Source organism: Strigops habroptila, chromosome 10 (assembly GCF_004027225.2).
Source record: "Strigops habroptila isolate Jane chromosome 10, bStrHab1.2.pri, whole genome shotgun sequence".
NCBI lineage: Eukaryota > Metazoa > Chordata > Aves > Psittaciformes > Psittacidae > Strigops > Strigops habroptila.
In genome coordinates this window covers 575,529-596,453 of record NC_046359.1, presented here as the reverse complement: position 1 = coordinate 596,453, position 20,925 = coordinate 575,529, and the positions used below count along the sequence as shown (strand labels likewise).

Below are 20,925 nucleotides of genomic sequence, written 5' to 3'. Positions count from 1 at the left end.
GCAAACGCAGCGCGCCCCTGCGCCCAGCGAGGCCGCAGCCCGGGCACGGACCCCTGCGCTGCCCGGGCTTCCCCGCTGCGGAAACACAGCCGCTGTTCCCCACGGCTTTACGCAACTCGCAGCCGCTGCCAGCGGGGCGTGCGGGGCCGCGGGACCTGCCCCGGGTCCGGGTTCAGCCGCGGTCGGTCAGCCGGTTGCCGGGCTGCCAGCCGCTGGGGGAGCGGTGGGACGCTCCCAGGAAGCGCACGCCCCGCCCCGCCGGGAGGGTATTCCCCCTGCGGCGCCCCGGCCCTGCCCCGCGGCCGGCGGGGGGGTGGCGGCTGCTGCGGGAGACCGGCCCCGCCACCGGCCCCGGCCCCGCCCCGTCGCCGGACGTTGCGGGTGCTCATTGGCTGCGGGCGGCCCCGTGAGCGGCGGCGGCGGCGGGGGGAAGTGGGGCCGCGGGCGCCGGGCGGCCGTTAGCCGGCGTGCGGTGGTGGCGGCGGCGGCTGTAGCTGTCCGCATCCCCCACCGGCACTGTCCTCCCGGTGACACGGGGCCGCGCTGGCGGCGAGAGGCTGTTAAAATAAATCCGTGTGTCTGCGGCAGAGCCGGGCGCGGGCGGGCACGGCTCTCTGCCCTCCGCGGGCCACTTGCATGGGCCGTGTACTAAGGGGTGAGAGAGGGACGGGTGCCCGCCTGCCCAGCGGGCAGAACTGTGCCCGGCTTCGGGGGCGCCGGCGGCAGGCGGGTGGTGAAGCCGGCACCGGGAGCCCCGGTGCGGTATTGTTCTCCCTGACAGATAGCGCGATCCCGGGCAGGCGGGAGCGGGGCGTGGAGGAACGAGGAAGCGCAGGGAGGGGAGCGGGCAGGAGGATCCCGCGTCCTCCTCCTCGCAGGAGGAGGGAGGAAATTCTCGGGCCGGGAGGACGCGCGGCAAGTCGGGACCGGCTCTCCTGGGAGTTCCCTCGGCGGGGAGGGGGAGGGGGAGCGGCGATCTCCGCCGGCGGGGAGAGGCCGCGGCTTCGCCCTCCGAAGCCCTGCCTCCTCCCTCCCCTCCCCGGCCGCACGGCTCACCTCGCCCCTCGCCGCCTCACACGCGCGCACACACACACACACCCGCACGCACACTCACACGCGGGCGGGCAGCGCCCATCACCCCGCGGCCGGGCGCTGCCGGTCGCGCCCCGCTCGCTCGCTCCCCCGCCGGCGCGCGGGGGGACCCGGTGACGTCACGGGCGGCGCGCTCCCCGCGCTCGCTCCGCGCTCGCCTCCCCGTAAGTTGTGTTCTGGGAAGTGGTGCCAGGAATAGCCCGGCAAGATCTGCCCGCAGCGCCAGCGCTCCCCCCGCCCCGGGCAGGGCGGGCTGCGGCTCCCGGGCCGCCGCCTCTCCCCCGAGTGCAACACCAGCCCCTCCGCCGCTGCCAGGGCGATGGTGGTGATCCTGCCCAAAGAGAGGGAGAGGAATGACCTGCCTGCAGACAAATGCGTGAAGCGGGCGCCCCTCGGCCGCTGGAATATCGCTGTCTGTCCTTACATATAAAGAAGCACCGCGAGCCACCTCACTCCTCCAGGCAAGCCCTTAGCAAAGGAGCAACAAGAGCGCCCGGCGGGATCCGCAGCGGCAGCAAGGGCACCGGGAGGGCTTCCCTCCTTCCCCTCCGTGACTCTCCAGGTGAGCAGCAGCGGCTACTGCGGGCAGCCCCCTCCTCCCCGCCCGCCGCTCGTCCCCTGTCACCGGCACCAGCTGACAGCCGCGCCGAGCTGCCGGCGGGGGGCACGCCGGCGGCGGGGCTGGGTGCGGGGCGCCGCGGGGCCGGGGTTCGGGCCGCGGCAGAGAGGACGGCTGCCGAGCCGGGGGGTCCGACGCTGGCGCTCCCGAGTGCCGCCCGAGCAGCGGGCGGCAGCAGCCGCCGCCGGGCGCCCCCGGCCCCGGGGCTGCGGGGGTAAATGGAGGGCAGGCGGCGGGAGGCGCGGGGGAGGGCGCCGGCGGGGCTGTAAAACCGCCGGACCGGTAAGTCACCTCTGTGGCGGCGGCTTGGGGCGCTGGCAGCCGCCGGCACCGGCCCTGGGGCACCACGGCCGGCGGCCCTTCCCTCGGCCCGGCGCCCCGAGGAGCCGGCGCGGCAGGGGGCCGGGGCCCGGCCTTTGTCGGTGTCACGCCGTTAGGAAATGCGGGGAATACCCAGCTTGTGAGCGTATGCAGATGAGGAGCAGGCTGCCTTGCGTAATCCCCTCCTGTGGCGGGGAATGGGCATGGTCACCACCGGGGAGAAGCGCCTGCTGGGGGGGGCCGACCCGCCGGGGCTCTCCGCGGCCTCCGGCGCCCTCCGGGGGTGTTGAGGGGGTGCCCTGCGGGGGGGCGCCCGGGGCCACCCGGCGCGGCGGCGGCGGCGGGCAAAGCGCCGGGGACAGCGGGGCATGGTGGTGGGGTGGCTCCCGCTGCCATCACGTCCCTGGGGGGCGCGGCGAGGGGCCGGCGAGCACAGGGGGTGTGCGTGTGTGCGGGGAGACCCGCCGCCGCGCCGGGGTGCGCGTGTGAGCGAGTGCGTGTGCGCGCTGCGCCGCGGTGACTGTTCCCTGAAGTGGGTGGGACGTTGGCCCGTTCCGGGAATGTTCCATGACGTGTAAACGCCACAGGAAGGGGGTTAACGAGGGGCTCGGCCGGGGCCGCCGCCGGGGCCCTCCCTGCCTCCTTCCCCCGGCCCGCCCGCCGCTGCCCCCGCGGTAGCCCCACGGGCGGGTGGGGGCCGGCGGCGCGGGGGCTGCCGGGCGCACGGTCCCTTATGTAACGCGGGGTACGTGTGCGGCCGGCGGTGATTATGTAAGCGGCACGTCTGCGCCTGTCGCATAGGATACCTCACGCCGGCACCGCGGCGGGAGGCGCGCAGGGACGGGCGCCGCGGGCTGCCTCGCCTTGTCCCCGCCGCTGGGGGCAAGCGGCGCGGCGCGGGGAGGGGAGGGGAGGGGAGGGGAGGGGAGGGGAGGCGCGGGGAAAGCCCCGGGTGATGCCCCGCAGCCGGCTCCGACCTCCCTTCCCTGCCTCCCTCCCTTCCTCCCTGCCGGGCGGCACGGCATTACCCGCTGTGCGAGGGAGGGGAAGGAGGGGATGTCTGTGCGCCAGGTGCTGCCCCGGGAGCCCCGACCCGCGCGGGGGGGCCGGGCGGGAGGCCCCGTCGCATCAGCACGTCCGGCCCGGGGTCTCGGCCGGCCGCCGGCCAACACGGCTTGTCTCTGTGGGCAGGCGGCCGGGGCTCGCCCCGGGACAACGATAAAAGTCTTTCGAGCTTAATTTCCCAGAAAAAAAGGTTATCTGTTTTTCTTATTAGTTGGCAGTAGTGGTCAAACGTTGTTTATTTTCGGGTTGTTTTTTTTTCCCTTCACCTTCATATGGTAATTGCAGAAATTAAACTTATCATCAAATATTAAAAGGTTTTTTAATGACACTAATTAATAAATGCCCTTTTAAATTAAGCTAATAGAAACACTAATGAGTTTCAGCATAAATACTCAGCCAAATAATTTCCCTTCTCATTTTAAAATGAAGTCAACTTCAGTATAAAACCTGTCTGGTTTTGTACATTATGAAATCCTATAGAAAACATTTTATGCCTGCTTAGTCAAGGGTGTTACTTTTGGGTTTTTTTGTTCTTCTAATGAATCTTTACTGTCAATTACTACGGAAGAAGTAGATGAAGTGGTCAGGGCGGCAAAAGCAAACCATTAATGGATAGGTTTGTGTTACTGTGTGCCATGGAGCTGTGCGTAGAGCCGGTGCCTTCTGTTCTGTGCCTGTGCAGCTCCCAGCACAAGGGGGCTCCGGTCATCGGCAGGAGTTCTGGGGACAGCGGGTAATTGCGGTAATTACTGGATTAAAACAACTGCTGGTTTAACAGAGTACAAATTCGGTGGGCCCAGTTTTTAAATCCTGTTGTTGTGAATTACCACTGACCACCAGAGGAGTTTGATCCTCAGGTTACGAGGACGTGGTGCAGAATCCTCAGTATTTTGATAGTGAAAATGATACGCAGACGTGCTAAAGAAGTGCATCTGTTTTTAAAGATAGGAGGGTCTCTGCCTGTTAGGTTCGCAGTATGTGCACGTATTTAGATAGATGCAAAATAACCTGTGGGTTATTTTTATTTACAGTTAGGTGTTAAATCTTTCCTTATCCTTTCCGTCAGGAGATACTTCTGAAACTTCAGGTATGGATTATCTGAAACTTTCTTCACTATTTTTTTGCTTTGCCTCATAAAAAAATAAATGTTAGCGTTGTAGAGGAAGCTGAGAGGTTTTTTTCCGTGTGAATTTAAAAAAGTTACTACTGTCATCTGTAAGTACATTTAAGGTTACTCTGGCTTTCAGCAGGCAGCAGTGATATGGTAAGGGTGTCATTATGTCTGTTGATAGAACAATCCAATTTTTTTATGCTATATAGGCTGTTGTGTTGGCATTATTTTCCAGTGGCTATTGGGCACAGCAATTACTTACATCCTGAGGTGGCATGTTGAAACATCACTGCTATGCATAGGAATAAAATTGAGCAGCACTTGTCCCAAAAAGCACAGATGTAGAGGACTTTTAATTGTGTATCTAAGTCCAATTGTGTGGCAACAGTGCAGAATGCTTCTTTACAAAGGCAGATTTTTAGATTCTCAAGTGACTAGATTGCCTCATATGTGTGATCTGTTTACAAACGTTCTTGTTACTATGAAGACAAAACAGAGAGCCATATGCATTCATGTGGTCCTTGCTGAATAATGGTACATGTGTCTGCTTGAGTGTTTGGCAGTATATCTTGTTTAGTTTATGTGGTGGCACCCTACAAGGCCATTCTTTTTTGACTTTTAACTATTTCTAATACCATTGGCTGGACTTGGTTTTATGAGTAAACTTATGACGCTGGTCCACGTGTTTGTAACCAAAGCTGGAAATTTTTAAAGCAGCATATTGATCGTGGAGCATTTTGCCAAACTTCTTTGCTTATTCATTTATTTAGGTTGCTTTTAAAAGAATTAAGGTGAGTTGGGTTTAAACAAAAGTGAAAGTAGCGAGTTCCATTTTGCATGATCCTCTCCTCATCATTTTGGAGTCATCAGCGGGGGCAGTTACTGCTACTACTTTTGAAATTTAACTGTATCGGTAAGGGAATGGGAATACAGGAGCTGGGTAGCTGGCAGAAGTGGTTTACTAGGGAAATAAGGCAATACTTGCCCATCACAGAAAAAAAAAAAAGCTTGCTATTGAAGAGTATTACTGTAGAGTATACAAGTCACATAACTGTGACTTGTATTATGAAATATGGCAAGCTGTCTCTTAAATTTGAGCATGATTGTAAAAAACTGTGGTCAGTCATATTGATAGCTGTTTGTCCAGCTCTGTAAGTAGAGCTCAGCAAGTACTACTTCCACGTAGTTCTCACTGGAGTCTGTGAAAGAATTCCAGGTAAATTGCCAGAGCTAAGTACTAACTTTCTCTGTCTTCTTAGGTCCTAACATAAATCAGGCCCAGCAGAAGTTGGTTCTTTGTGTCAATGGACTTCACCCAGGGTGAAGAGAGGAAAATGTTTTACCCATCTTACCTCAGTCATTGAGAAGTAGTGAACCTGACAGTGTGTGGTTTTAAATCATTGGTCCTCCTAGCAGGAGGAATACATAATTATTACTAGATCTGATGGGGTATAGTCTTTAGCAAGAGTTAATTACTAATACTGCTGGGAGCTCCACAGGAGTGTTAGTGCAGAGGCTGCATACTTTTGGTATTTGAAAAAGGTCCGATAAGTTATGAGGAAACTGGTTTAAAAATTCTTTTATTTAAAGAGGCAGGTTATCTTTTTCTTTACAGATTTCTTAAACAGCATCTCTGCGGTGGTGTGTTACAGATTAAAATAAGTATTTTGGTAGTTATTTGGTTTTCTCCTCTGATTCAACTGGGTTTTTTTGTTCCTTCAGTAGAAGGAACTATCTAGCAGTTCCTGAAGAAGTGAAGAAACAGCAAGGGGAAGCGTAAGCTAGGTGGAGAATGGAGAACAGTGTTTTTCACAGGTTTCAATCAGTAATTTTGAATGCTAAGTAACACAGAATTATTACAGAAGAATGAACGTTTCAAGCTGGCTGTGCCATTTTAGCAGGAAATAGCTGCTTTGTACAGTTTTGTTTCTCTTTTTGGAGCTTAAGCATTTTTTTATGAGACTTTGCAGCAACTGTTCTGTTTCAGCAGGAAATATTAAAAAGCAATTCATGAGGGGCAGATTTTTAATTCTCAAGTAAAATTAGGACTTGTAAAGGGGCTGGTCTGTGACAGCCTGAGAGAAAAAATTCATTATAATAGAAGTATTAGAAGTTTTTCCATGATAACCAACTAGTGAGCACCTACTTGGATCTTAAATCATGAGTCAATTTAAAAAATATGTTAATCTCTGGAAGCATCAGATTATTTTTTTTCTTTAAGGAGCAAGTGGGAGGCACCAATATTTTAGCATTTTGAGCATTTGTTCATAAATTAAACAACTGACTTTACCCTAACCACTCATTTTTATTAGGTTATGCCCAGTAAGATTTGTCCCCAGGAGTCTCTCCCACAAAGCTGGAGCATGGAAAAGGTGTGAGAGGGTATGAGTAGAGGAAACAATCTGATGCGGTGTTTCCAAATCCCCAGTATGAAATAATCAGAAGAGATACAGGTATCATATGCAGTTTTGCCTGTCAAATTAAAAGTCTCTTGCCTTTTAATAATAAGACTTTTTTGTGATTGATTTCTCACCATCAGAGGTGTTTCTCCTTGCTCTGAGGAAGTTTTGTGCATTCTGTGTGCTCACTTTAGTTTTTCAGGCACATTTTGTACATCTGCAGAATGGTCACTCAGAACGGTGTGCCAGGGTAATAGCAGCGGAGTGTGGACTGCAACTGTTCATGGTCACAACATTGCTTGTGTTTCTGTATTTCCTCGGTCTGCTCTGGGCAGACGTCTTTTACTGTTTCTTGAAACTGAATAGCGCTTTTTACTTTTTCATAGATTTATATATGAGTAAGCAAAAACCTATATGTATTTTTTTTCTCTACTTTCTCTGGATGTGGGTCTCACCTGCCAAAAACATACCACCTTGATGGTAGTATTCTTAAAAGTAATACAGTGTACCAATGTGAATGTAATTATCTGATATAAATTCCCCTGGTACATGGTTATGCTAGTATGACAATTCTGTATAGTGATAATATAATTTTTTTTCTGAGTTTGCATATGGACATTCTACCTCCGTCAGTGTAGACTTGGTCTCAATAAAAAAGTTCTTTCTAAAAGTGACACAGAAACCAGAAGTGATGTAATAACGAAGCTGGCAGTGGGTTTATGGCCACTTCATGCACACATGGGTTTGTTTTGTTGCACCTCAGTTTGTGTTTTACAGTAAATTATTTCATTGTCTTGTTTTTTTTTCTTGTGATTGACAGTTCTGTCAGTCTGAAAAATGCAACTGTACAAGAAATTTCATCCAGCACAAAAACAGTTGTAAAGAATCTCTGTTCTTAAGAATGTAAATAAGTTCACTTCACTGCAATTACATCAGTTGTAATGAACTGCTGCAGCTAAAATCTCTGATTTATGTAAGCTGCTGAGGGGTGGGGGAAGGATGTACATCATTTTTTGAAAGGTATGCTTTAATTGCTGTTGTGTCATACAGGAGAAACTCAAGGTGTGATTGCTACAGAAAGTTTCATTTTTAGATAGCTGTTTATAGGAAATTCCATACAAAGGAAAGCAATTAGATAATCTGTATTTATAGTTCAGTTTAATAGCAAAGTGAAAACTGGAGGAGCCCAAGGAAATGGAAATTACAGTGCCAGGTGGCTTAAACGTAATGCAGTAAAGTAGGGTTTGACCCTCTTCATAAGAAAATGCTCATTAAAAAACAAAGCGTAACACCCTTCCCCTTCCACATCCCCCCCCCGCCGATTATTTTCCATAATATGTAGTGAAATTTAGACTCTTTTGGCCACAAAGGCTGGTACTGCTGCTGGCCTGATCACCTTAACTTAATCCTCCCCACCTTCCCAAATGCTAAGAGCGTGCTTGGAATTTTCCTCTACTGGGCTTGGTGGTGGACTGGTGGAGCCTGGGTGCACTCTTTATCAAGTGATTTATGAATATGGAATAATACTGGATGTTTTCTAATACGCAATTTAAAAAGCTGAAAGAAATTTCTAATTACATGTGGTAGGACATGATATTATCTCAGAGAATTTAGTAGAGCAGAATGCTTAATTTTGTTGAAATAGTATTATTTAATGAACAGTTTCCCCATAGAGTAATATCTGTGCTTAGGCAGAACAGAGCTTTATGTTTAAAAAAAATCTAACAGGACAGGATCAAGATTATCACAATTAGTTTTATTAGTCAGTGGGATTTTCTTGCATATTGGGGTTTCTTTTGGTTTGTTTAAGTAAGATACATGGACCAATCCATTTATGTATTTTGTATTTGTGGTTTGCATTAAACCAAAACATGTGTAGGGTGTCAAGAAAGATAATAACTGGGGTTACCCTTCCTTGACAACAAGATGTCATGCTATTTAGTTAGAACAAAACCCATTTAATTTAGACCAAAGTCAGTATTCAACAGAGGCTAAGTTGCTGGCATCTCTTAACAGTATTGCTCAGTGTAGTTCATTTTGAGCATAGACTGTTCACAGAAGTCCTAAAAGTATGTGGAGTTTCATGTCCCTTGTCTTTCAGAGGCTGCTAAAATAAATAGTACAGTTAGCTGGAAAATGTATCTCTATTTGCTCTAACTGCTGTCAATTTATGTGGGGTTTGAAAGTGATTTTCTTTCTTTCTGTACAAGCATAAGCAATGAAAAAGAGATGCTCTAGAGACTATTGCAGGCCCCTGGTTCACTGACATTTGTGCATGCTGACAGTCCTCTGTGACACCTGTGAACACTGCTTCATATTGAGAGTCGAATTTATAAAACTATTTTGCGAATGTTGTAGAAGAGAAAATTAAGTACAATTCATGATCTTCTGTAACAATATAGATAGACTAGTTTTTACTTTTTCCCATTTAAAACCAGTTATGTTTATGAACGTAGTTGCTGAAGCTGCTTATGAAAGGTTTTTTGTCCTTGCATTTGTCTGAGATAAAATGGTTCTCTAGTGTAAAAGGTATTTATTTCTGGCTGGACATTCCTAGACTCTTACAACCAAATTCCCTATCCTGGTTAGGTCAGTAAATGTTTCTACACTTTGGTAAAGGTAGAATTTAACTATGAACTTTGAGACCATGAAGGTGGACATCTCGATGCTGCGTAACACGATAGTCTGTTTTGGTCACCAGGAGAGGTCATGATACTAGGCTCTTAAAGAGAGTTGGCTTTAAAATCTCTTCAAAGTTATGTGAATATTATTTCTTCCAACATTCTTAGCAAAATTGTGTCAAACAGAACTTGCATCCTGTTCCATTATTTTGTGTTTGGTCCTACAACAGTAGCAAAATTCCTCTAAAAGTTAGTGAATATTTTCACAGTACAGCTCAGCTAGAATCCTTGTTTTCTTAAGACTTAAATAATGGATAAGCTACACGTATTTAATTTTGTAAGGTACAGTTGAATTTCAGTACAGGCTTAGCAAAATGTTACTAATATACCTGAAGAAATTTGTGGTAAGTGTAAGGGTAGGAGTCATTTATATAATATGCTTGAGTAGGAAATGATGTTGGTGATGTTAGTGTGATCTTAGTGAAGTACAAACCCATAGAAAGGTGTTTGTTACAGAGCTACAGTGATGCCATGTGCAGTGTTGCTACCTCTGCAGTAGGTTGGTGTGGTGGCAAAATGTTCGGATGGAGAGGGCGATATAGTTGGTCTAGTAAGTTATCTGTCATATTTAATATATGACAGGCATATCTTTTTTATTGTTTTAATGTCTGATTTACTTAATTACTAATTAAAAAGATACGCAAATCGTACTCATCTTTCACCTAATTTATCATAGTGGGTAATGTTAATTATTTGTGAAAAACTTCAGAACCAACTATGCATTAGTAAAACTACCACGTAATTTGGAGTAATTAGTAGGGCAGCTTTGAGTCCTTTGTGTTTTTGTAAAGAAGTAAGTCTGTAAGTTGGAACTGATATACAGTAGTACGAAGGTTCCCATAGCACCTGTATTTGTTCTGATGTGTTATTGACAGGATGACAAGTCTGTGAAATGTTGGGAGACAAAAGGATGAAATACAGTTCCTTCATTTTCTCTGCTTTGTTTTTAGCTCAGCTCACTATTAGTTTAAAACTGTTACCACATAGCTGTGCAATGATTCCATTAAATTAGTTAGTGATCTCTTTGTGGACAAAAATTCATCACCTGTATGTTGCTTTTGTGAAGAGGCGTGGCAGAGAGGTGAGAAAGTAATAGACAAGGAAAAGGAATTGTATCAGATCCCACAAAACTTCTTTTCTGGAGCTAGAACAAGCTACATTTATACAGCACTTTGGAAATGCTTGTTTTGCTTCATGGTTGTACAGATTTCAGCATCCAGAGTTGATAAACCTGAAACTTCCATGTCAGGTTGGCCCGGACACATGCACTTTTAAAACATAAGTGTACGAGAAGAAAAACCTCTGCCTTAGTTTTGGTCTGTGTCCTCTATGCGATGCTTTATAGCAGTGTGTCTGGCGTCTTTGCTTGTTCTTCTGTAGTAATGGCGAAGTAGCTTTCAGTAGATATACCCTGACTTTCCTTCCCTTGCTCCCCAGATCACGCTCTACATGGCAGGAAAGAGAAAGACACATGGGACGGAGTTCCTTTACGCACACCTCTGCAAGGCTTCAATGCAGCACATGTTCCACAAATGGAGTGACTATGAGAGAAACCTTTTAATTTTCTTTCTCTCTCAGAGCCTTAGTAATTAAAGAAGAAAACGAGGATGCTAAACACACTTTTCTGGATGTGTGCTGGTTGAGAATGTGGCCCAGAGAGGAAGATAAATAAGCTGGGGAGGGAGGGTTCCAATGAAACTGGCAGTGGATTGTAATTGCCTACAAGCAGTTATTTTTATCAGATCAAGTCTCCCTCTAACATTAAGACCTCAACCTAAAGAATTCGAGTACTTATTTAGCCTTTAAAATCCCTGTCCAGCCGCAAGTTGTACAAGCATATCTCGAGTAACTAAGATCCTATAGAAGGCAACATCTTGGATACAGTGTAACATCCTCTAACCTTCATTGTTTGACATCTCCACTGATCATTTACACACAGGATACAATGCCTCCTTATCTTGCTCAGTGCTTGCAGGTATTTCTCTTTACGTTTTGCCTATGCACTGTTTTGATTTAATTTAGTTGCCGTATCATTTGATCCTGGTCAATAGTTCAACCCACTTAACTAGCAAGCAGGGAAATAAATGAAACCAATTTTAACTAACTCATTCTCGGTCAAGTGGGTTGTCTGGCAAGCCAAGAGTGTAATAAATAGATTTTGTGGCTATTTACCGACTCACACACTAGAAAACAGCCGTGTTTCCCAGTTTCATTACATAATCCAGTGTTACATCCAGACGATGAGATTACACCTGTGTTTTTATCTCAGCCAAAAATGCATTTTTTGGCCCCTGCTATGATGTTTCCCATAAAAATAGACAGATTTCACCAGAAATTTCAGGGAGGTTTCTATATTGCATGAAGAAATACTTTAGCGTGCATGTATAAGTATGTGCATATATACTATACATTTATGTGATCATAGCTTTTGCCTCCAGTCAAGTTCTGTCTCATTCACAGTACCATATACTGGAATAACTTAATGAGAGCTCGTGGTTGCACGTCTGGCTTGTTTGTCACTGACAGGAAGATTTGCCCTAGATTCAGTGTAGGTTTAACTTCTGGTATTATTTAAATATCAAAGAAAATATTTTAAATAAAGAAGTTCATTTGCAGTATTTATGTGTGAGTATTGGCATTTATTTCACAAGTGTGTATATAAATGTATATGCCCAGGTGATCTTTCTAAAGCATTATTCACTGTTCCTGATACACTGCTGGTGCAATGATGCCAACAGAGTCAGTAACTGAGCATGGCCCATTTTATTGCCTGTGACTGATGGAGCTAAGGTCATGTCTTGTTGGACTCTGAAGATGTTTGTCTTCTAAGTTGGAGCACTTTGAATTCCTTTTGTATCCTTTTGTTTCTGAAGGGCATAATCACGCCACTCTTGCTCTAGTTAGAAGGTTAAAGGATCGTTTCTGAGGCCCTGTCATTGGTGGTGCATGACAGTCAGCTTGTGCGTGGTGCTCATGACCCTTCACTCCTCTGTTAGGACACCCATTTCAGCACCGTGGCTGAACTAGTGGTGCCAGGTCTCATGGCTGTGGGAACGTGATCAGAAAGTCAATCCATGAACAGATTACCTGTGTAAATAGATTTTGTAGACAAAAGATATCATAAAAAAATAAACCACTTGCATCATGCCAACATTTGTTATCTTCTTGCTTGACCTTCACTTTCTCTGGTGGCAAGCCCAAAACCATCTTGCCCTCATCTCACAGTTTTCTAATCAGTGCCCCACAGCTGAGAAGATGACACCAAACTGTGCTTGGCACAGCTTGTGTTACTGTGTGAACTGTCTTGTTTCTTGTGAGTATAATGAAAACTCTGTCATTTTGGATCCAATCCTGACTTCAATAAAAGTGCAGAATAGGAAGTTGTTATTGATTTTATTATTTCTTTTTTTTTCCATGAGGCCAGGATTTTGCCATCAGCTGTAGATAGGACTTGTACTGCTGAAATAGTGCTCCTCGTGACTGTCTCAGCCTATAAATGGAAACCTTCAGCATGCTCTGAAGGTCTGCTCTTCTATTGGATATAGTAACACTAGGTGAGAATATTGGAAGAACTATCTGTATGGAAACAGCCTCTGGATACTTCAGGCAGAGGAGACATAAAACAAAAGGCACTCTCAACAGAAATGATTGTTACATTGCTAGATGGTAGAAGGTAATTTGGAAAGAAAAAGATATATTATCTACCCCAAGGTGCTTTCATTGTGATTTGAATATAAAATGCGTGAAGTCTTAGGTACAAGTGTTGGAACTGACAGTGGCTTAGAGCTGTGGTTTTAGCGTATTTTTTTTGTAGTTATAACCCATTTGAGAGAGGAACTTGCTGGGTTCCTGAGGGCATCATAGTTCTGTCAGAATTTGTGAGCTTGGAGCCTTCACTGTACCTTGCCTGTCCTGTACACTTGTTTTCCTAGTGAAATCCCATTGTCTGGGTTTAGAACTGCTTATTAAGATGTGAGAAACTTCCATTTCATTTCAGCTTGTGCATGATGTCATTTATATATACATATATTTATTTATTGGGGTTTTTTTAAACGAGGTCTGCTACCTTTTTGTTTAAAGTGGCATAATTTCAGCCCAGCATAAAAAGATACAAGAGAACAATATTTACAATAGGTTTGCAAGGTTCTAGTGTGATGTTTCATTCTAGTGTAACCTACCTGTCCTGTGTATGTAGTCCTCCATCTGAAGACCAGTCACCATGAACTGAATTAGTTTATCACTGATAGCTGGGTTTCTCTTTGCACTTCCCCATTTCTAGATGTAATTTTGAAAGAATCTTGCACCTGATGGGTTGATTAGAAGGGAGATGAGCTAGTTTCTTTTCTTAAATACTACAAACAAAATGAAGAAAGAGGAAAAACCCAGATCAACCAAAGCTTATGACATGATTTTAGAATGTGTAACCTTGGGCAAAAAGGGCCACTTATTGGAGTAATTCTTGAGTAACCTAATTGTTTGATAAGGATCCTTGCCTTTTTAAGTTGTTGGTTGTTGGAAACATTCCATTTCTAAATTTGTGCCTTACTGCATACCCTGAGGTATGTGTACAACCGGCTGTAATTGCACAGTTTATTATTTTATTAATGAGAGCTATGATAATGTGTTGGCTCATGAATTCCCTCCAGTCCAGGTATGGTCTCCTAATTGCCCAGGGTTCTGCAGTTCCAACGTTTGTTCCAGAGATGGTGACCGGGAGCAAAAGCAAAGCCTTTACAAGCACAGTTTGAAGAACTTAGACCTTGCCCCAACACCTGTATTTGGTGTGATATTGCAACCAAAGGCTTGAAGAGTAGGATATCTTTTTAACACACAGCTAATGAATAGTAATAGCAGCAGAAGTAAATTCTTACTACTTAATCCTGAGTGCCTGAGACTTTGCCAGCTGGAAGGAGAGGGACGCGCAGCTTATTTGGCCTTCCTAACCATAACAGAGCACCCCTTAGTACTTCTTTGATCTGGGTTTCTCCTGCTTGCCTCTTTGCCTGAGTGGCTGGAAGACTTGCACTTCGTTTGCTGCAAGGCACACAACAGTGAGCAAGCATCTGGCATGCAACAGCAGCTCCTATTTTTAATGAGCCTCAGGGGTAGCAGGCATACTAGGGTGCCCGTTCCCATATTCCAGAAACTATTTCTGTGCGCACACATTCGAGTCATAGTACAAGAGCAGGGAGCAGCATCAGGAGGTGTGGACTGTGGAGGAGTTGGGGAAATCCAGTTTATTGCGTCTGTAACTCTGGAGACAAAACTTTCCCGTAAAAAGCAATGTCAAAACACCACAACCCCAAACAACTAGCGCTTGCGTCTCAGCGCTTCCCAGCTTTACTGGTACATGTAAACCTCTGACCCTGGGTTTGCAAGATCCAGGCAACTCTCTGAGGACGTTGTGGGCGGCCTGGGTCCCCCCAGCCCATGGGACATGGGATGGTGAGTTCCCACTGAGCGTGTCTCAGGCTGCCTCCCTACTGTGGTGGCTGGTACGGCTTTCCACTGCTCCTGAAACTGCTCATTACAGCACTTGGCTCTTCTACAAGGGCTTTTCATAGCTGTAGCCCCTGTGGCTTGCTGCAGCATGGTTTTCTGGTGGAACAGATGGGATATTACGTAGAAAGTTACTGTATTTTTGTATCACTGATTTTTTTTTTATTTATTTCACTGTTTGTTTTTTTTTTTTTAAGTGGGTTTATAGCATAAGTAGAAAACTTGGGATTGGCATTGGATTTGCCTTTGATATATTAAACTTTATATTTGTGCACTCGTGCAGTATTTTACACTGGTTAGCATGTGCTTTCTGAAATTTTAGTGGACGGATTTTCATCATTTGGATTGAAATTAGTTCAAAATACTGTAAGGGAAAAAAAGCCTATGAAAGAAGATCTTTGAAAGAAAAAGTAAATGTCTTCTTAAACAAGCTTTGTACTCACTGGATTACAGTTTCGTTTTTAAGTCAGTAGAAGTGTTTTCTGTATTCTAACCTTTGCTTTCTTTTAATTGATATCATCTGGTCAATTTGAGTGAAAATGCTATTCCCATAAGAAAAATATTTACTCTAAATATTATTGTTGCCTAGGATCTTGTTGAATTCATAAGATACAGAAGCAGTCAAGTTGATTTAATATTTTTAACGTTTTTATAATGTTTTCTCATTGTTTCCATGAAAGCAATTTCAATAATATTTTAGCAATTGCTTTTGGTTTCTTGAAATTACGTTACCTATTGTTGAAAACTGCAGGATCTTAACATGATTTTCAGATCTGTTTTGTCTTGATTAGACATTTGAAATAAAATATAAGTACTTGAGCAAGCCCCAAAATAAGGGCTTGCCTTTTCCTCCACTTAGCTTCCAGGACTTAATGTATTTTCTCCAGAGAATCTCCCTAAGTTGTTACTTACAAAAGATAGTTACAATCACAGGGTTTTGGTTCCACTTAGCCTGATCACTTTCATATATTAACTTTGATTTTTATGTGTACGTACGTGTTATAATATATGCATACATGTATATTATTTTATAAACTCACACATGTAAGAGTGTATGTATGTACATATGTACACACATATACACTCTTCACATTGTACCCTTATGGACACTCGCACACACCTGCAATGTATGGGATCATCCCATTTGAAATTTAACGTTTTATGTTTTTATCCTAAATCCAATCCTTACCACATAATCACAGTAGTGTTTTTCCCTTTGCAGTGTAGTGTTTTTTCAGCAGCTTATGAATGGGAGGTTGTGCATCCCTGTGTCTGGAGAGCCCCTGAGGTACATGAGGGGAAGGACCAGTGCTGGTGGCAGGGTCCTCCTGGGGCAGGAGAGCATGGTGTGGGGCAGCCAAGTGCAGTAGATGAGAAGACAGATGATGGGGAATACTTCAGGATTTCTGATTGCTGCCACTTCACTGGTGGTTGGATTGTGTCCTTCTCAGTGAGGGCACATACTGCCATGTTTAGGCTGGGTGCCAGGTTCCCAGTGAAAAACAAGCCCCCCACTTCTGTTTTCTGCCACATATATTCTGAAGATAGATAAACAATCACCTGCCATCAGGTGTTTGGCAGCTTGGACCTTGTCATCTTTAGTTGCCTTGTTTTCCTCAGAACAGTGGCACAGGATGTTTTAATTATCCGTTTATAGGATTTCTTGAGGGAATTCCTTTAGTGATGATACAGTTCAACAAAAAAATCTCAAGATAATGTTTTTCCCGCTTGCACTTCTCAAACATCTCTTCAAAGTGGAAGAATTGTAAACGTGGTATGTAGTTTAAATTCTCGAGTGATATGATAGAGTGGCTTTGTTCTAAGTATTACATAGATGGGTTGTAAAGGATAAAAGCTTAACTTGTTTTGTGGGAATCTGTAAAGGTGTTAAATATTTTGTAGGTAGCCAACTTTAAGAGTTGCTTTCCATATGTATTTGTACTTATGATAACCAACTTCTATTTTGGAGTGGAAAAGCATGTGTTTTCAGCATACGAGGAGCACTGACAGTGAGGCCAGTTCGCAATTTGCATCTGTCCCTTTGCTTTAAGTTTCAAACTTTAAATGGATAAAACCAACACAACAAATCCAGCTCTTAAAAATAGTAGGGTCATATTTGGATGCAAAGTATACTGCAGAGAACACATGGCACCTTCTAACCTCAAGCTATGGTAGAGATGGTTTAATACCATTCTTCAAGTAACGGAACAGTAAGTTGTAATTACCTGAAAATCAACTCTCAGGACATCGATGGCTGAGTGAAAACACTGTTGTTCCATGTTACATTCTCTGGTTTTTAACAGACACTACATTGCAGCAGGCAGCCATATATGTATGAAAAGTGCCTATTGCGATACCATGTGCCAGTGCTGAATGGTTACACAGCCTGGCCACGTGCTGCAGTTGTGCCATGCGACAATTGTCTCAGCACAGTCAAAAGTACAAATTGTGGGTGCATTTCTTTCATTGTCAGATATTGGGCTAAAAATAGTTGACCAAACTTATCCTGAGATTCATTTGTCTGCTTTTTTTATATTGAGAACAGTCCTGATGATGACTAGTGCCAGACTGACAACCTTCAGGATTAAGTCTTCATGCTAATGTCAGAACAAGAAGCATTAGAGGTTTCTTCATGCTAACTGGGCAGTGGATCTTCAAGATAAGCTGTCTTTGAAAAATTTAAGGAAAGGGTAGAGAACAACCAAACCAGCTCATATCCTTGTAGAAGAATATGTTTTGAAAAGTATCCAGAATATTTACTTTATAAATAGTTAAAAATACTATATTTGTTTGTTTTTTTTTTTTTTTTTAAATAGTCAAGTGAGCAGTTTTGGTAAGCCGGTGGCATTGCATATGTCCCACAAAAGATACGATTTATTATGACTCCAAGATGCAGCCTGGTGGTTCCGTAGTTTCAGCTCTAATACTCAAAATTACCAGGGCTGAAAGGCTGGCTTCAGTTGTTGGTGTGACCACAGGGTGGTTATTGCAGAAACACAGCAAAAATACTCTTCTTCAGCTAGTGATGGTCAAGTGAGTTGAGAATCCCAAAGAGCATTTTCCACTCATTTTCACTGAAGTTCATTAAATTAAGTGCCTCTCTTGGAAAATCAGCTTCTGTCAAGGGGAACACTGCTACCCAATCTGTCTCATTCAGCGTACAGAGGAAAAGTCTAGTGTCCTGGACATCAGAGGTTGTTGTGGGACATGCTTACTGTGGAATGACTGTATTTATCACTGTATTTTGCAATGTTGTTCAGCAACTAACAAAAATGGGTCTAGAATGTGTCTCATGATGAGTGGGAGTGTACTATAAGCCTCTGCCCCGGAGGAGAATCAGCTATAACCAAACCGTTTCCTATGGGTGGTTGTTTAGACAGCTCTTTAAAGCTTCTGGTGGTGGAGACTCTGAAACCTCCCAGCTGATCCCATTTGGATTCTTAACGATGCTTTGCATTAAAAAAGTCTTTCTAATGTTTAACTTAAGCAGGTAGTAATGGTGAGTAAGACTGCAATCCAGGTTCTCCCTATGCTTGCCAGGTAAGTATACTGAAGGTTTACTTAGGGTCAGATGGACAGCCTGTGAGACAATCAATGACTAGATGCTGAACTCCAGCATGCCACTAACCAACTCCTGTGCCTTCACCCCTTTGCTTAAATTTGGCCCTTATCTGCTTCAGAAAGGCAGAGGTGAAATTGAAAAGAAGCATCTGTATTCACTTTGCTAGGTCGTCAGCCATATCTGACAAGGGAATCCTGTAGTTTTACACTCTATTTGTGCCCCAGATGCATTCACAAAACATGTTTTACTCCATGGGATCAAAAAATATGTAAGGCTTGATTTCCAGATGTTTGCAGAAGTATGGGCTGTAGCAAGAGCTTAGTGCACTTCTATATCGTAGTAATACTCTTACACAAGAAAAACAAGAGCAGCACAGCTCCAGAGCAAATATTGTTTCTAGTCACATACGATACTTTGCAGCTGAGCCTGGTAACACGCTGCTTAGCTGTTTTGCTATGCAAGTGCAGAGAACGCTGTTAGCAATAAAGCCACTGCTGGTTTCTCCTCCAAAACCTCCCTCCTTGCAGTGCATTGGGAATGACTGAACTTTGGCCCTCAATCTGCTGACACCCTGAGGGAGTGTAAATGTAATGACGTCTTTGCTTGTTTCAGCTGCACAACAGGAAACGCTCATGGCCTCCCCTTCTTCCTGCTCTGAGAAAGTGCTGCCTTTTTTTTTCTCTCCCCTCCCTTCCCCTGCAGTCAAGCGGGCTGAGACCTAGTTTCAGGTCTGGGCTCGGCAGGCAGCCGGTGCTCGCACAAGGCCCCCATTGCTGCTGCCTCCTCGCCAGCGCAGCCAGTTGCCCCCCTATTGCTGTGCTGTGGTGGTGGTGCCAGAAATACAAGCAGTTTAATTTTATGTTTTATTTTTTTCTTTCCCCCCGGAGAAGTGACTGAGAAGAGAATACAGTTATGTGGCAATGGCTTGCTCCACGGAGCATGTCGCTGGATACTGGCTCAGCTGCAAAGACCAGGATGGTCAGGTGATGATTTGCCTTGGGGAGACCACATCACTTGCATAATATAGAGGACACACTGTCAGGTGGGCCTTCAGGGATGCCGGCATACGGTCCCAATAGTGCTGAATATACAGGGCCTGAACAGATTTCTTTGCCTTGCTGGAATACAGAGGCTTGCTTCTTGCAGAGCATTGACAGGAAACCTGTTTAACCCTCTCTGGCTGCTGCTTTTACACTTCATAACCAAAACAGGGACATGAGTAAGAATGGTTGTTTGAGAAACACAAGCATTTTGCAGCTAACTCAGGGAGGAGGATTTTGTCTCATCAAAGTCAGCCAAAACGGTAAAGCAGCACAGTGTTCTTGCGAGTGAAATTAATTGATTCAGTCTTCAACTGTTAATTCTCTAATGATGGGGGGGGTGTGGGGTGGGCGGGTCGCTCTTTAAAGAACATCAAGCACATATGCGCTAGGGAGTTTGCATATTGTGGCGTGAGAAGAGGCACTGAGTAGTCTATAGAGTACAGGATCCTGAATTTGGAAGATCTAATTAATTTTGAACGTAAACAGTGCTGGTGCGGTTGCTTATTCATTTGTTTAATGTTGCATGGGCATATTATTTGAGGAGCAGCTTTTGTCTGCGTCTGCAATAAGCAAATTCTGGATTTACCTCATTAATCTATCACACTACCTAGCTAAATAACTGCTGTTTTTAACAAGCTGGAGTTATGTAACATGAATCATGCCTGGCGAGATGCTTGCAAGCAGGGAAAGGCAAGACAGGCAAAGAAATAACAGCACCCAACCTTTTGTGGAATAGGATATGACTGGGTTTTGAAATTAAATACTGTGTGTTGGTACTCTCAGCCGTACAGACAAGGTCCAGCTGTTCATCATGAAGATGTGGCTTGAAACAGTCTTGGGATGGGAATGTTTAACAGACAGAAGAGTGAAATTGCTCAGGCATGTACAGTCCTTGGAAGGTTTTATATATGTGCATGCCAAATTCCACCTCCCACCACTCCCCCCACCATTGTTTTTCCTCTGGAAAACTGCTATAGAGTAATAAATGGGGTAAGTCTCTTAATTTGAACTGTTTTCATGTGTAAAAGAGAATAACCTGATGAGCTGTGATTGCCCCTATAAAGCGTTATATAAATCTCTTCTCTTCTTTTTAATATGCCCCTATAGGGTCATTAGGCATGTATACAACACAACAGTCCTCTGTCTCAAGAGATTTTATAACCAGTTTATGGAAAGGGGAAGCGAGTGATTATATGAGTGCATTAGAATAAAAGCAATTGATTTTAAGTTAAATCTTCCCTTAATAATATTTCTTGGACAATTTTCTCTGCTGTTATTCAGTTTTGATCTTCAAAGTCATGCTGATTTGTTAAGCCTGGGATGACTTTTTGCTTTAGTGGCATGGATACAAATATCAAACAATAATGTTAGGAAATAAAGTCATGAAAATAACAGGTCTTTAGGAAAGGTGTGGGAATAATGACTTTTTAGGAAAGGAATGATTTAGTGCTCCCGAATTCTCCTTCAAATTGTCCTGCTCCCTCAGATTTTCACCAAAAAAAAAAAAATCAATCTATATTTTTCCTTCATCTG

At 44.9% G+C, this 20,925-nt stretch overlaps 1 protein-coding gene across 10 annotated transcripts in view; it reads left to right on the top strand.

The window, feature by feature from the left end:
- The first annotated feature begins 1,219 nt into the window (after positions 1-1,219).
- The window catches only part of HIVEP2 (HIVEP zinc finger 2), a 142,244-nt gene continuing 122,538 nt past the window's right edge, over positions 1,220-20,925 (top strand). For 4 of the 10 annotated variants that reach the window (XM_030498943.1, XM_030498938.1, XM_030498929.1 and 1 more), the window contains exon 1: positions 1,570-1,654. The gene's annotated coding sequence lies outside the window, so the exon portion shown is untranslated. Of the gene's footprint in view, positions 1,655-3,093; positions 4,185-6,750; positions 7,581-17,889; positions 20,383-20,925 lie in introns of those variants that run through there. The other 6 variants (XM_030498939.1, XM_030498933.1, XM_030498937.1 and 3 more) reach the window with 5 other exon arrangements.